The following is a 14916-nucleotide window of genomic DNA, read 5'->3' on the forward strand; positions in this document are numbered from 1 at the left end:
ATAAACTAATGTATGTACAGTTACATGAACGGGATCACCGCAGCGTGGCCGTCGAACACGGCCTTTTGTTGCATCTAACATCTCCGATAACAGTATCCAGCATTGAGAAAAAACGAATCAGCAAATGAAACCAAGCCCTTCTGGAAGATGTATTGCTGCGTTGGTCCTTCTGACTGTAATTGGTCTTTGTTTGGTCGCTGACTATTGTTGGCAGCGGTGGGGCATCGTAACGGTTCACGCCTTCCCTGAGATCGTTTGTCCCCAGTTCTTCTCCTTTGGATCGACGACACTGCGTCTTTCGTTACCGTCTTAGCGGCAGTTCTGTTGCTGGGACTTTACCGTGGGGCATGCGTACTACAGACGACTCGGATGATGTAGATGCCAGTGCCAAGTAGACGGTCACGCGTACGCATAACTTGGTGACCTCAGGCATAACCTGGTCGCCTCGATGGCACACTATAGCGATGATTTTGCTGACTTTGCCGGGCAAACATTTGGCCTAAATGCACCACATGTGCTCATCGCAACGACAGTCTGTTTCTGCTGCGGCTGCAGCTATCGATTGTGTAATGTGGTAAACTAGCAAATGGTCGGTTAGAAACTTTAGTCATTATGGCGAGGGACTGTATTTGTTGTGGTACAACAAAGTCTGTTAAAATATGTCAGATACAACGAATGAGTTCGGATGGCTTCGTCCATTCTAATGTCGGCCTTACTTCCTTGCACCAAATGGGAATAATGAGCTACTTTATGAATATATTCTATTGGGCCCTAGCATCGAGACGTTGGTTTTGCACACGCCTCTATCATCCAAATCCCAGTTACTTTAGTCGAAGTAATCCTTACCGGATTGAATTGCCCCTCTTTAAAATAGTCTTTGGGAATATATCTTGGCTTCGATCTCGTTTTTTTAGCTTCTTGGATCTCAGAAAATATTTTCTTCTTAAATCTTGCAGAACCTTTCGCTAGAGGAAAAATCTCGTATTTGGTATAAGCATAACTTAAGGCCATACAAGCAGCATTGAGTTTTTAAGCACCAGGGTGTCAGTCGGTGCATTACCGTAATGAGGAACCTTAACGTGCCCCGTCGTATTGCACGGATGCGCTGAGGCAAACATGCCTTACCCTTGAATGTGTTAGGGTTCCCTTCTGACGGCCGTTAACGACAAACAGTTTGTGCCCTCTTGAAATACTCAGGTCCCTCAGAGGTTTCATTACGGGCGTTTCCGGCTTCAGATGATCCTTAAAAATAGTCCTGCATAACTTCGTTCAGATATGCTATGACAGATAGCTCAGAACTAGGATACTCGCGAATGTGGCGTTGATTTATGATCTGATCGCCAGAAACGAGCCGCAACGTTTTCTAGAAAATAAAACACGAGCAAACTTAAATTGGCTCACTAATGGCAAACAAGCAGGCGGGTGCGGTTCCGTCTGCAAACTGGCTGACCTCTAATATTGTTTTAACTCAACAGTGTATCATATGTATGGCTCGCTAAAAGATGTTGAGTGTAGCGCACCTAAATTCGTATGACTCGCGCTGCCAAACAGTAACTGTCATAGGCAGATCTAGAATGGATTACCAGAAATATCTGCCTCTACACTTAGGCCGTCAAAGACAACAAAGTCAATTAAAGCATATACAGAGCCGAAATGCGATAATTAACAGCACTGTTTGTGTTTTTCATTTTGTAATGTACAATTATTTTAAATTAATGCCCATTCTTTTCCAAAATAACAATTAGTATCTCCTCTCTCGTTAACATCACACCCTTTTCCTCTGAACTACTTTGTAGCATGGATAAAAAAAGCTCCGTCAATTAGATTTTGTACCAGCTCAATTCATCTGATCTTTTCTACATCTTATTATAGTCAAATTAAAAAGTCATATCATTTAAACTATTAATATCTCCGAACTAGATATAACAAGATAGTATTATATTGTAATATATGCTGTAAGATATATTGTAACATTTTATTTGTCTCTAATTTATCAACTCCCTAGAAGGAGGCCAAAAAGAAGTTGCCTTTCCAAGACCATGCAAATGGCACAATTTATTGGAATAAAGTTTGTTTTAGAAAAATAATTGCTGTAATGTCTAGGTAACTTAGCGTTACCTTAAAAAGTTTGCATTATACTATGTGAGCAAGCTTATATGCTACTTTATAGTTTTAAATTAAACACTTTTCATCGCAATTCGCAGTCGATAGCATGTTAGATTCATTTTCTCAATAATCTTAATAGAATTACTACGTTCGTAGTGACGAAACATAGTCCATACAGATGGTGTTAAATCTGTCACACCGGAATTTGTGCTGAAGAGTCTTAGGATAAACAACAAACATTCAGGTAAGGAAATAATGATGATGGATAGCCATGGTAAACGAAATTTCCTTTCATATATCTAAAGCTACCATAGTATACTAAATGAAAGCTCGTTTAAGTTGTTCGTTCTCATGTAAAGCGGCGCCCGTGTAATTTTGCCCCCATTTTTTTATTTTTCGCTTTGCGTAATGCAAGCCACTCTGCAAGAACGGGGGCATACCCATAAGGAGTCCGCTCATTTGATGACGGTTGCAATGACATCATCCAGTTAATATTGCGCAAGATTCACGAGAGTTCTTTATCTCTCATGTTTGCTGGTCTTGCTTCTTCTTTCCTTTTTTGCCCTCAGCATGGGCTCTTTCGTGACTTGCGTGGCCCTGGGGCTTTCTTGAACACCCAGGGCGGTTGGCCGGCCAGTCAGTCAGCCAGCCAGCCAGCCAGGCATTTCTGTTACTGTTGTTGCTGTAGACTCCAGTCAATGTCTTTCCTGCTTTGATTTCGTTGTCGTCTTTGTCTAACTCTTTCGTAAAACTTTTCAGACGAGTGCGTCGCAAATCGCGAACCGGGGACTGAAGACCGAAGTTACTCAATCTAGTGTCGGTAGTGCCGCCGCCGCCGCCGCCGTTATCATCGCTTGATCGTTCCGTCATTCGCCTTTTGCATTTCTCCTTCATCTATCTTCCCGTCTTTTTTTTTCGCTCGTGTGCTGAAGTGTGTTTTGGCGTTTTCTCCTTCGTCATTTTCTTTCGTCGTTCAGCCTTCCCGACCCGTCGCTCCGCTCATTTCTCCATCATCAAGACACCTACATTGTAGACCGCTGTTTCTTTTTGTTGTGGTGTTTCGGTACGGGAAGAAGGCGACGCCGTCCTCAGGTGCAGCTATCTTTTTCCAGGGAGCGGAAATTACGGGGCCGCTTCTGTCTGTGAGCGTCGTCGCAGCACCGCTCGCTTGACCGTCCGCAGATGAACGGAGCAAATGACGACACCAGGTACAATCTCAATCTAGTAGCGGGTTGACTGCGCGTGTTACATCGCCGTTGCATGGCGGCGCTCGACTCTTGGCCGCTCGCTCCCTTACGGTGCGTACCTACCCAGAATTAGTATCGTCTAGCAACAGTCGTTTAACAGCGTCCGCGACGCAGCAGCAGAAGCAGCAACCAACGCTGCTGCCCACGCTAGTCCTCTGGCCCGCATTGCGGTCTTAGGGAGGATCCCTTGCGCGTCGCAATTTGCCGCTGCTGCTACAATAGCCATCATCCGTCGATCCCTTTCCTCCTTTGAATGTTTTTCTTTCTACTACCCTGCTACCGCTGCTGTCGATAGAGTTAGCGTTGCAGAGCAGCCATCAGCAGGGAACAGCAGTATCCAGTTCTTACCTTCCGGCGACTGCTGATGTTTTCGACGACGCTGACCTTGACTTTAGCGATGGTGCTAACCTTGAAGCGCCATCGCGCCGCAGCGCGTCGCTGCATCAGTGCGTAAGCGTGCAAGCAGAAGTATACGTCCCTATACGAGTGTGAGCTTTACTGTGTCGCGTATTAGGAGTGCCGTGAGTTGCGTCTGTCCGGTGAATGGCGGTGGTCGCTATTTAACAATGAATTGTCTCATTTTTCCATTGCATTTCCTTGAGGCTTCGCGCCGCTCTCCGAAATGCAGCAGGTGTTGCCAGCAGCTGCTTCGCGTGAGTAACAGTTCCGCTAAAAAACACCCTAGACGCTTTCCATACAATCCATCTTGCTGCTGTTACTCCAACCCAAAGTTGTACAGATGGCAACGATTGCGCTCGTGGCCAGCGCCGCTTTCTAATGAAGGCAGACGACATTAGCTAGTATTGTCTAGCTGGAAGATTCAGCTAAGGTGCTACCCTGCGCACGATGCCAACGCTGACGAGATGAGCTTGTGTAACAGCAACGCTAGAAATTAAAACCTGCGCTTCTCCGTTCCGGTGCCTTGCGCTGGGGAAGCTCAAAGAGCTTTCGAATAGGCAAACGGTTTTCCAGATCGATAGAGTTAAGCTGCTTAATTCATACTACCTGATATTAACAATGACGCTGATTTTTTTCGTTGAAGAGTGGCGCGTGTCTTCGGTCTCGTTGGCTACACAGTGTCTCCAGCAACGGACACGGGAGTTAGTCAATGGACAAACGCTACTTTTTCAGTCCAAAAAAAAAAATAATAACGATAGTACTGGTAACTAGAAAACATTCGGCCACTACGATTTCGGCGCAGTGATGATTATAACCGCCAGATACCACTGCCGAAAACTATACACCCACACGCATATACACCCCCAAACGCGTACGCACAGACGTACACGGAGGCACAAGTAGCCGTAAACTGATATTTATGACACCGTTTGGTAATCGATTGCCGTCGGCACGACATCACATTGGCGTTCAAAGGTAAGTGTAGCACTATCGGAAAGGCCACTACAGAATGACTCACATCTGCTGATGTAGAGTTACTTGAGGCAGCCGTCCTGTGATCGGGCTACCTGAAGCAGCTTGATGTGTGACTATCGTCAGCAATGCGAAACAGATCAGAGCTCGTCCATACCCATCACTACACCACGTTAGAGGAATAATTTAGAACTACAAAAAAATCATTCAGGTAACCATAGAGAACAACTCTTACATCCTTTTAATAATCTAAAGCTACAGGGGTAGGGCAGCGCAAAATGAATTGGCTCGAATGTCCGAAAAGAAGGCGATCATTTGTGGACGCAAATACGTTTAGGGACAGAACAGCGACAGTAAAGAGCATTTGGAAGTTTACGTACGTAAAGTGTACGTATTCACGAACTTTGACATAGACACGTCTGGATCCGCCTGAACCGTTTTGTGATTTGAAATGAAGAAGACCGATCTATGACGTTTATGTCTTTAAGTGAGAAATAACAGCAGAACAAGTTATATGAACCTCTGCACGCTCGCCGGATAGACAACTTTTCCATTTTCGCTTGCCAGTACAGGGGGAAATCGATGAAAATTAACGGCATAGATTTAACATTTCTTCTTTGAAATAACGAACCAGCGTTTTTATTGTTTCCGTACTTTGACATTGTTTCGTACTAGCTTCTCGTACTACTGAATGCCATATTCTTCGGTAGAGATTTTTTAGAGACGTTCTTACAGCGTGATGAGCGATCGATTGTTTCGTGCTGCGGTTAATTCTGAAGCATACGCAGATATATGCTCTTTTAATTGTTTCGCAGGTTCTTAGCGCAAGTTAGTAACTCAATCCGGTGGCCTGTGAGCGAGCATACTTCATCTATTAAATGGAACTCTCCTTGGACCTGCCACCTTGGTAGCTTGTTTGAGTTGACCCGGCCAGACCAATTTATCTCGATACGATTCGATATCAGAGTCAACGAGCGTGCCCCAAAAAACACACATGTCGATTCGTTTTCTCAGAACAGATGAGGTTGAGTGGGCGTACGTAGACTTCAAATAGACTTCACAAACGGACAATACCATCGACAACGCAGCTGTCAAACTGACTGGTAACGAGACTCATCGATATAGTCTCTCTGCCTTATTTTACCGCCGGTTAATAATTTTTAGAGTTGATCTACAGTATTCGTGAAGAATAATTGCGAACTTTCATTCTGTTTTATTAGGTTTGCTATCACTTCAATGCAGAGCAGCTCACAGTTATCTCGCAAGTGTAATTATGGAGTATGTGGTACAATGCCGTATGGAAACAAATCTATATCTGAATAGGCTTCGGTCGATAGCAGGTTCGTCGTCTCATCTTGTGAACCACGCGTATCATGCATTTTGTGTATCCGCAGCACTCTAAATGAAAACTTACCAATTTTCCTTTATCATCAGTATCTTGGCTATAGTCGTTATCGTTGCCAACTTGATTGTTCTTAGTCAAGCCTCGCTTCAAGTCACCTCTAAAGACAATGTTTGATAATTGGATACTATGAAGTTATCACTAACTCCAACAACCAATCCATGTAGCTTTACAAACACTTGAGAGAGCATTAATAATAAAATAGGATATTTTGAACGAGTCCGCTTGCAGTATTGAAAATTCGGTATTTGATTTTCGATACTATAAACCCAGATGGTTGAGTTTGCTAGCCCCATGCTGCTGCTGCTGCTGCTGCGTCCGTTTGCCAAAGCTCTATTCAGAGTTTGGCGTCCCAGAGATAGATAGATGGCTGACCACCTTTCCCTTATGGCGGGTATAATTTCCTATTTTATATTTCTGTGGTCGCACTTACCATAGCTGTTGCAGTTGTGTTCTCGTCGTTGTTGTTGACGCTTACTTCGATGCGGTCTACGCTAGTTCTTCCATCTCGTCTCGCAATATTACGCAACTAAACACGAGAGACGCCATCAGTGAGTACGAAGCCATTGCTGCTGCCTGTTGTGTGTTGTTGCCAACAACTACTCGCGGTCCGTCGAGCGTAAAGACCTTGAAGATGCCGCCGCCATTGCCGGCGATGTTGCCACTGTTGTCGTTGAATAATAATACTGTCAAATAGCGCGCGGGCTATTAGAGTAGCTGGCCATCCAGCCAAACTACCAGCGCAAGTCAGAAGCGTCGCAGTGTCTGTCTGCGTACCCCTTTGCTTGTTTGACAAATATGTTTTTGGCGGCTGTGGTCGCAGCTTCTGCTGGAAGTTTGTGGAGTTCGCAGTGTTTATGAGACTGATGCTGAGAAAGTAATGGCCACGTGAGAACGGACGCCATCGGCAGCTGCTACAACGGTTGCTAAGGGGGCAAATGGTCACCCAGACGACCGGCGATAGAAGCTATAGTTGTGGTCGAAGTAGCGGCTGTAATGGCGACGGTGATACAGGGGAGCAATCGATACGTGGCGGACCAATAGAGAAGATCGAATTCATGGATTCTGGGGCAAGTTTGCATGCGCAAATCTAACAAAACGATAACGTTAGACAAACGCAGGAAGAGGGACAAACATCAGAAATCACTTAACAGAGACGTCGCTGGTGCAGCGATGATAATGCCTCTGCTTGAAGACAAGGAGCGGAGCCCCGAAAGGCGTCCGCCAAGCTGGCCAGCGAATGTAAAGTAGCAAGTGGACTAAATACCTGAAAAGACTGTGGCTAATTTATGCCAATTATTTGAACTGATATAGTAGCTTAAAGATGGCAACGGTGATCGGCATAGTCGCAATAGATTAGAAGAACAACCGTTTCCGAACTTGAGCGATCAGCACAGTCACCCATATTCATAAATCATTTGACAGAATCATCATTAGTTCGGAAGATAAAACTTTTAGTAGACATTTACATATATGTATTAAAGAGTCATACATCAGGAAGAAATAATATCACAATTTCGTAATTGTGATCTCTTTTAGCTTTAATATGATTAGTCTTCATTTCCTGCGGCTGTTTTTTCGGTGTCATACTTTTCGATAACCGATTTTTAGGTTGTTTGTTTAATCTGATTCAAAATATGATAAACCGACCTTTTTCTATTAGTTGCTAGTTTACAGATTGCAGTTTTCATATCCAGGAAAAAAACTCGGTACCTAATTAAAAACATGCCAATTTTATAATTGTCTAAACAAAAAAATTCACGACAGACTTTTCGAAGGAAAGATGTATTTAAAATAAACAAACAGACTCTGACCTAACACACATGTCTAATAGGCGTGTATTATGCAAGCAGCAACAGAAGGAAAAACTAGTGGGTATAGACGTTATATGGTTTTGAAGCCGACTGGATCTTGAAGCGCTGATAACGTCGCTGTTACAAAATAGTCGGCGGATTGAAGGTGAGGACATTGTGAAGAAATCCGACACCTCAACGGGCGCTCGCTGAAGACTCCCTGAGGGGTTGCGCGCTTTTATTGAGGGTTGTCAGCGTCCTACTGCATACCGTTACAGGACGAATCGAGACAGTAACCAGGAGCTCATATCAACAGGATTCAGGCTCATCTTGCGCCGCTGAAGGGTTCGAACCGGCGTGCAGTGAAGATTGTTTTTAAGTTCTGACATGCTTCAGTCGGTCTGCTTGTGCGCGTATGTGTGCATTTCCACGTGATGTCGCTGTACTGTGTACACTATGTCTGCTTTCCGATAGTTCTGAATATAATTCGTGAACAATTCCATTTGAAAAAATCCAACCATGCCGGGTTGGAGTGCAACGTTCTTTCAACCTCATTCTCACTTGCGAGGTTACGACGACCTCATTTTTTAGGGGCTCTGTTGACTATAGCAGTGGGTTGCCTAAAGATTAAATCTAATGTTCCTGTCGACGACATCGTTAGTACCTAATCATAGCATATGAACGATATCCCAGCTGAGATCTTCGTTCAATTTCACCAACCTCAAGTTCTGTCTTTCGATGTAGAATTTTAAAGTATTATATATTTACTAACTGTTTAGGTTTAAGGTCGGATCTACTTGTCCTGTACAGTGTATTTTTGAGTGAGTTAAATTACTTCAATAGGCCGAAGCTGGTACAGAAAATCCCTTGTTCCATTCGAATAGCGCAAACATTGTTTCGTAGATGATTTTCGCTTGGTCATCAAAGTAAGCACTCTTCAATGTAATAATAGCCGAAAGCCATATCCGCAGAACGAGTAGTTTGGCTAGCATTTTATAGCTCGTTTTTGTTATCATGTATCGAATATGCGCATTGAATAACAGTGGCAGCACACTTCTGCAATACAAGGATAGGGGTAATGGAATATTGTTTACCCCAGCCAACAACGAAGTTTCAGAAGCCTCACTCGCCCACCTATCGACAATGTTCCTCTAAATTGCTTTCAAGAAATCTTAGATTTGGCAGAAAAAAACGAGCAGATAGTTGGTTGCAAGCGTAAACATACTGTGTATGCGCGTCTGAGAATAGGAGAGACCAAATATTGTCAATTTAGGAATTTCTACTGACTAGTTAAATTAGATGACAGCTTCCAATATTCAATTAATCAACGTGTGTTTTGGTGTCTGAGAACAATGCAGTGATGATAAATTAAAGGTGACGATCCTACAGTCTTTGATGTTCGTACACCCGCTACCTGTGCACCACGACGGCAACAGTGGCCATAATTCTCGAAATCGCTTTATAATTGCGGCAGCAAAAGTTTCCCGATGTTACGGTTCCACTTACTTTTTTCTCTTACCTTAATGATTCTTCCATGTGCGTTCCGTACTTGGCCCTGAGCTAGCAGCAGCGGCGATAAGGGAGAAATATCCGAATCAGTCATTAGCAGTATGATCAGTAGGAGCAACAATACGGGCAAGACTGACATCGAGTTTCTGCAGCGTCCTGCTGCCAGCCTTCCAAACGACTACTGCTCTTTATCCCACATGCATCAATCACCCACGCGAATATTTCGTCTACCCGCTCCATTGTGGCCAGCATCATAGCTCCAACACGGAGTCGCGTAACTTCTCTCTATTTGGTCGTCCGATCGGTCCATCTGTATATATATGCGCCATAGTGATTGTAGTGTTGCAGCGGTTAATGGTGTTGTTGTTGGCTTATGTAACCCGTTGCTTGCCCTTCTCATAATGACAACCAGCTCCATCTCGCTCAGTAGCGTAAGGGATAATGGTTTGGTTTCGATCGTCTGTGACAAGCGCTTTTTGTTGCTACTCAGAATAACTCAACTATTTTTACTAACTCCTAGCTTTATATAGTATAGGTCTTATAATGATGGGGTGGTGTAGATGTAGGTTCAGCTACAAGCAGTAGCAAGTGGGCAGGACATCAGACTTCACCGTTGGCAGCGTTCATTAGTAAGCCCTATCATAGGACGATCGGTCGTCCACACGCTCGTCGACGGCCGCTTGTCGCTTCGCCCACAGCAGCTCTTCACTCCGGACGCTCGAAGAACAGCAACAGCATCATGATGCCCATGAACAACAGCACGAATTCACTGCGCTACACGTCGCCAGTCGCCCGCAGAAGCAACACCAATACAAAGAACAGCGTCCAGAGCTTAGCGCCCAGTCATCCAGCAGTTCTCGCGGCTAGTCGAAACAAATAATGGCGAAGGCGAAACCGCGTACCTGTAGTTAGATGTTAACGGTGGTTGCTTCAGGTGCCGTCCGTTCAAATGCCGGCCAACCGTCAACAACAGCATCATCAGTAGCAGCAGCAGCAGCAGCAGCAACGGCGGCAGCAATAGAAGATACAAGCTACAGACTAGATTAACTAACGAATGACTCCGCTTATTCTTCTTGCACTAGCTCTGGCGTCAGCTAGAATTTGTGCGAGAAGTGTATTTAATACTCAACGATACGGTGTTTGAATTTGTTCAACATATGGCCACCGTAACCGCTACGAAGGCGGTGACGGTGAGGTAGCAGGTTGTCTTCCTTCACTCCCAAACTGGGTTAGCAGAAACGGGAGTGGAGTCCGATTGCTGACGAAACTTGTTGCTGGTTTTGTCTGTCTTGGCTAGTTGATCTGGTCATAGCCCAGTGCTACCTAAAACACAAACCACTTTAGGAACACCATAGTTAGCCGAAGAGATCGAATACGCGACTCCGCTGTGCCCTATCTATCTGGTGAGCTCAAGACGCACGTTGACTGGACTCAGTCCAGCCAAAGAAAAGCGAAATAGAAACAGAACGTTAATTTCGGCTACGGGTAAAACCGAGCGTTGATTTTCGACCTATGATCGGCCTTATGATAGCTGATTATGATAGTAGATCGAGTAGTCTCCCGTTGGGTCAGATGTTTGGATAGCGTAACGATAGCGAGAAGATGACGACGGAAGTTCCTCATGAGGTTTTCCGGTAGTGTCCGTTTGACTGAAGTCATTACGAAGTCTATCGGTTCTCCGCTTCCGAACGCCATCGGAAACCCGTACAATCGACAGATAATAGATCCTCGGAGAACTGTAACAAAGCCAAGCAGTCTACTGGGCACTTTTCGTTCGAATGATGACCAAACAGTAACAGATGACGAACTATTACTCGTACTGGAGAGGCCTAGATTATATATGGATTACATGTAAACCAATAGGGATTGCTTTCTTTTCGAGCTTCCTCACATCAGCATGTGGCTTCCGTCACTGAGCTCGACGGTAGATAGATTCTTTGAAAGCTCGAGCTTCGTCGTGCGTCTTGACAAACACCGACTTCCTAGTTGTCATATAATCGGCAAAGTTGTTGATAACAATGAGAGGGGCGCCTCATATAGTACTTCCTAGATATCTATGGAAGATCTATTGGAAGTCATAGAAAATAGCCGAATAAAATAAAATTGACTGCGTCTAGAGGGTCGGACGAAAGTGCGCGTCCGTGCGTGCAGTTCGTGCCTGTGCGGCCACGAAGCAGGCCGAATAGCCGGCGAAGGCTCACTTATGATCCGCGTACGGTGGCTTAAATACTGTATCATATCAATATGTATGCGTGTGTGCCATGTATTATCATATACAATATGATATAGATTATTCTAGAAGACAGAGCATTTTTCTTTACAACATTCGCTGTGTAGTTGTAAACATATCAAATATTTCAATTCCTATGCTATGCTAGGATGCTACTAGCATGCAGTACCTCTGTACTCGCTACAACAACCCGGACGTAAGCTTTGCTATGATACAACACGTAGTTCGAATGTTTTCGCCTGTTTCCTACTGTAAAACGAAGCAACGAATGTTTCCAGCAGATTCTATGCCGCTTCATCCTCTACTTTTTCTTTGTACTTAGCGGAAGGGCTGGCGAGAGAAAAAGAGAGAAAAAATACGCATTTTCTGTGCTAGGAGCGGACTTGGTAACAGCAGCGTTTGTAGAGATGGCAGCAAAACGCTTTTCTTATAGAATCCGATTGCAGAATCGCCAACCCGTCCGATCGCCCGCTAACTCCATAAGACGTCCGCCAATGCCTGCGTAAGCACTGAGTGAAATACCGGTGGAGATAGACAACGACGACCCTCTAGCTCAGCAGCGTCTACGAGGGGCATAGCGATCACTAACAGCAAACACTTTCACACAACGTCACCATTATCAGCCACGTCTATCCGTAGAGTCAAAATGGCATTATAGTCAGACGACAGTTAAGCAGTGAACAGAGCTAGTCAAGCATCCGGGCAATCGTGGAGGGCATAGAAACGCAGCCAGCTGGCAGCTTTCCGCAACGTGTTTCCCTCGTCTTCTCTTTCTATTTCGTTCCATGTCGCGAATAATGGTAGAAGCACGTGGTTTTGGATGGTTGCCGTCGCCGCTGCTACTGCTGCTGTTCGTTCCCCCTTATTTCCAGTTGCTACGCTGGGGCAAAATCCAACGGGAAAACGGTGCTTACGCATCGTGTAGAGGTTGATCCGGCTGTTCAAGCCAACGACTTAAAGAGTCACCGGTACCGCGCTTTTCGAAGTCGTCGTCGTCGTCGTCGCAAAACGCCACCTTTTTTTCGCGACGGCGGCCATTTCGATTCGTATCTGCGGGAAGCTCTGGTACTGACGCCGTTACCACAACAACTGTAGTCGCTTCACGAAATATCTTCATCGGAATTTCGCTTTTTGTGTGCGTTGTTTCCATCTGATTTATGTTGCTCATCGGCTACGGCGAAGAAGCCGTAGCCAAGTCCGCAGCGAGGATGAAAACCATCCGAAGTACACATAATGCACATAATCAATGCCATTCTCCTTCTGTCTTTCTCCCGATAATTCGATGTACATGTGTAGTTCCGGAGGAAGTAACTTTGTTGGCGAGCGGGGGCTGACAGAGCTTCTGCTGCTATCGAGATACACCAATCAAACAGCATCTTCACAACGGTTCATGTCTTGTGCCACCGGCTCGCCGCAGCCTCAGTGATAACAGCGGCCGATCTGACACGTAGACAAATACTAACGTACCGGTGTATTACGCAATAAGAAAAATGTCGACGTTTCGTTTCGAGGAAAATCCCTACAGACAAGGGACTAGCTGTGTACGCACTGAGCAGAAATAATGCCGCTATTTTTGCATTTAAAAATTGTTACGGTGAAGATGATCTAATGTGTTTTCGCTAACGACTAAAGTACTGAACAAGAGAAGCAAATTCTGTATCTGAAATATGCTTTTAGCGTTAACCTTCTGGTCGGAAACTCAGACGGCATGATGTGGCTCATTTTTGATCAGAGTGGAAAATTCACTTTGAGGCTAACGAGCCGTTTGCCATAAATCTTCTGTCTAAACAAATGATTATAAGCTTACCTTATTTATTCTCTATTGCGATGGGCGTGCACAAGTCCATTGATGCAATGCTATTATCAATGTACGATACAGAGTACATAACCAATAATGGGGTTCGATCTAGAGTACACAGGATGCACACTAATTCTGCATTCGGCTACCTGATCCTACAATTTTTTTTTGCGATTCACGCTCTAGACCACGTCGAATGGACTGTATAGCTCTTAGTCAGTAAATATACGAGACACACAACTTTCAATCTAATATATATAATGTTCTTGATAATTTGTAATTTTCGCAAGCAACGACGCGTACCACTAACGGGAGGTGGCAAACCTCGCACCGACGAAGCAAGCAACTACTTGGCAAAGGCATATACTGTCGATGGTAACCAAAAGATTAGTAAATGAATAGTAGTGTTCTTATTCTACACTAACAAAGGTAACTGTTGTTAGAATGATACCACGATTGACCTCACCACCTGTCGATAGAGATAAAGAAGCGGAGTGCATTGACAGCGACTAAAATGTATATAGGTCGAATTTAACAACGACCTAACACCGTAAATACATGTACTATTCATACTAAGAAAAACACCAACAATGATTCGATTGTGGTAGACGATAATTAGAACGCAACTGCCGGCCGTATCGGGAATGGCATCGACAGCTTAAGCAATAAGAAGTCGTGTTGGTAACAGCGTTTGGAACAATAGGAATCGCCACCTAATCCTCTAGTCCTAGGTGCAACTTCACGTACTGTCATTTATTAAGCGAACCGAACTGTTGACGGCGCACGAGTTGATCGCGGGTTTACCGATCGCGGCCGAGGCTCGGGGATCGGGCGAAGCTAGCGATTCCTCTATTCGTGGAACTCGATGGGACCTGGTAGGCCTCATGTAGAACGTTCATGAGCGCACTCATTTTTCAGATGGCGTCAATTGAAGTGCGCTGGCATAATAAGCTAATAGGAAAAGCTTCCGGGAACACGATGTTATCTGTCCTGCTTGGTGTTATCACTGCTGCTTATACCGGCGGCCTAAGAGAAACAAACAGGGAAAAAGCTAGGATTGAGATTTGGCTGAGTCGGATTTGACTGATTGCGTCGGCCGCATAGACGGATGTAAGTGAGAAATGGATTGCATCGTCCGTCTGGATCGGAGGTCTACAGCCCGTTCCCTCCGACCCACGCTGTATATATTTTACTTTTCAGCATATGTCAGCGATAACAGTATAAACTGAATCTCTGATGTTATTAACACCGTCGCAAAGAACGACTTCCGATAGCTATGAATATAATCATTTCGCTACTATGTTGCATGCTACGATAACCAACTCATACCTTGGCCGGTCTTTATCTCGACTGTGGGGTATCGTGACCCCTGCGAAATCTCCTGTGTTTTGCACTCAGTCGAAGCAAATGTGCGTTTCATTGGGTCGACTTTGGCTTTGTAACAATTGGAAATAGCAATA

General features: G+C 44.7%; 3 long non-coding RNA genes across 4 annotated transcripts in view; 1 reads left to right on the forward strand and 2 right to left on the reverse strand.

Moving 5' to 3' along the window:
* The window catches only part of LOC147758968 (uncharacterized), an 18201-nt gene extending 10605 nt beyond the window's left edge, over positions 1–7596 (reverse strand). The window contains exon 1 of the long non-coding RNA XR_015326058.1: positions 6560–7596. This is a non-coding gene — a long non-coding RNA (uncharacterized LOC147758968). The remainder of the gene's footprint in view (positions 1–6559) is intronic.
* The window catches only part of LOC147758969 (uncharacterized), a 26311-nt gene continuing 15063 nt past the window's right edge, over positions 3669–14916 (forward strand). Inside the window, exon 1 of the long non-coding RNA XR_015326060.1 lies at positions 3669–4006. This is a non-coding gene — a long non-coding RNA (uncharacterized LOC147758969). The remainder of the gene's footprint in view (positions 4007–14916) is intronic.
* Positions 7896–14916, reverse strand: part of LOC111251921 (uncharacterized) — a 9882-nt gene continuing 2861 nt past the window's right edge. Inside the window, exons 2-3 of one of the 2 annotated variants that reach the window (XR_015326056.1) lie at positions 9439–14482; positions 7896–8975 (exon numbers count right to left, since the gene is read on the reverse strand). This is a non-coding gene — a long non-coding RNA (uncharacterized LOC111251921). Of the gene's footprint in view, positions 8976–9438; positions 14483–14785; positions 14891–14916 lie in introns of those variants that run through there. The other variant, XR_002674023.2, reaches the window with a different exon arrangement.

This window comes from Varroa destructor, unplaced genomic scaffold (assembly GCF_002443255.2).
Source record: "Varroa destructor unplaced genomic scaffold, Vdes_3.0 BEIS01000001.1, whole genome shotgun sequence".
NCBI lineage: Eukaryota > Metazoa > Arthropoda > Arachnida > Mesostigmata > Varroidae > Varroa > Varroa destructor.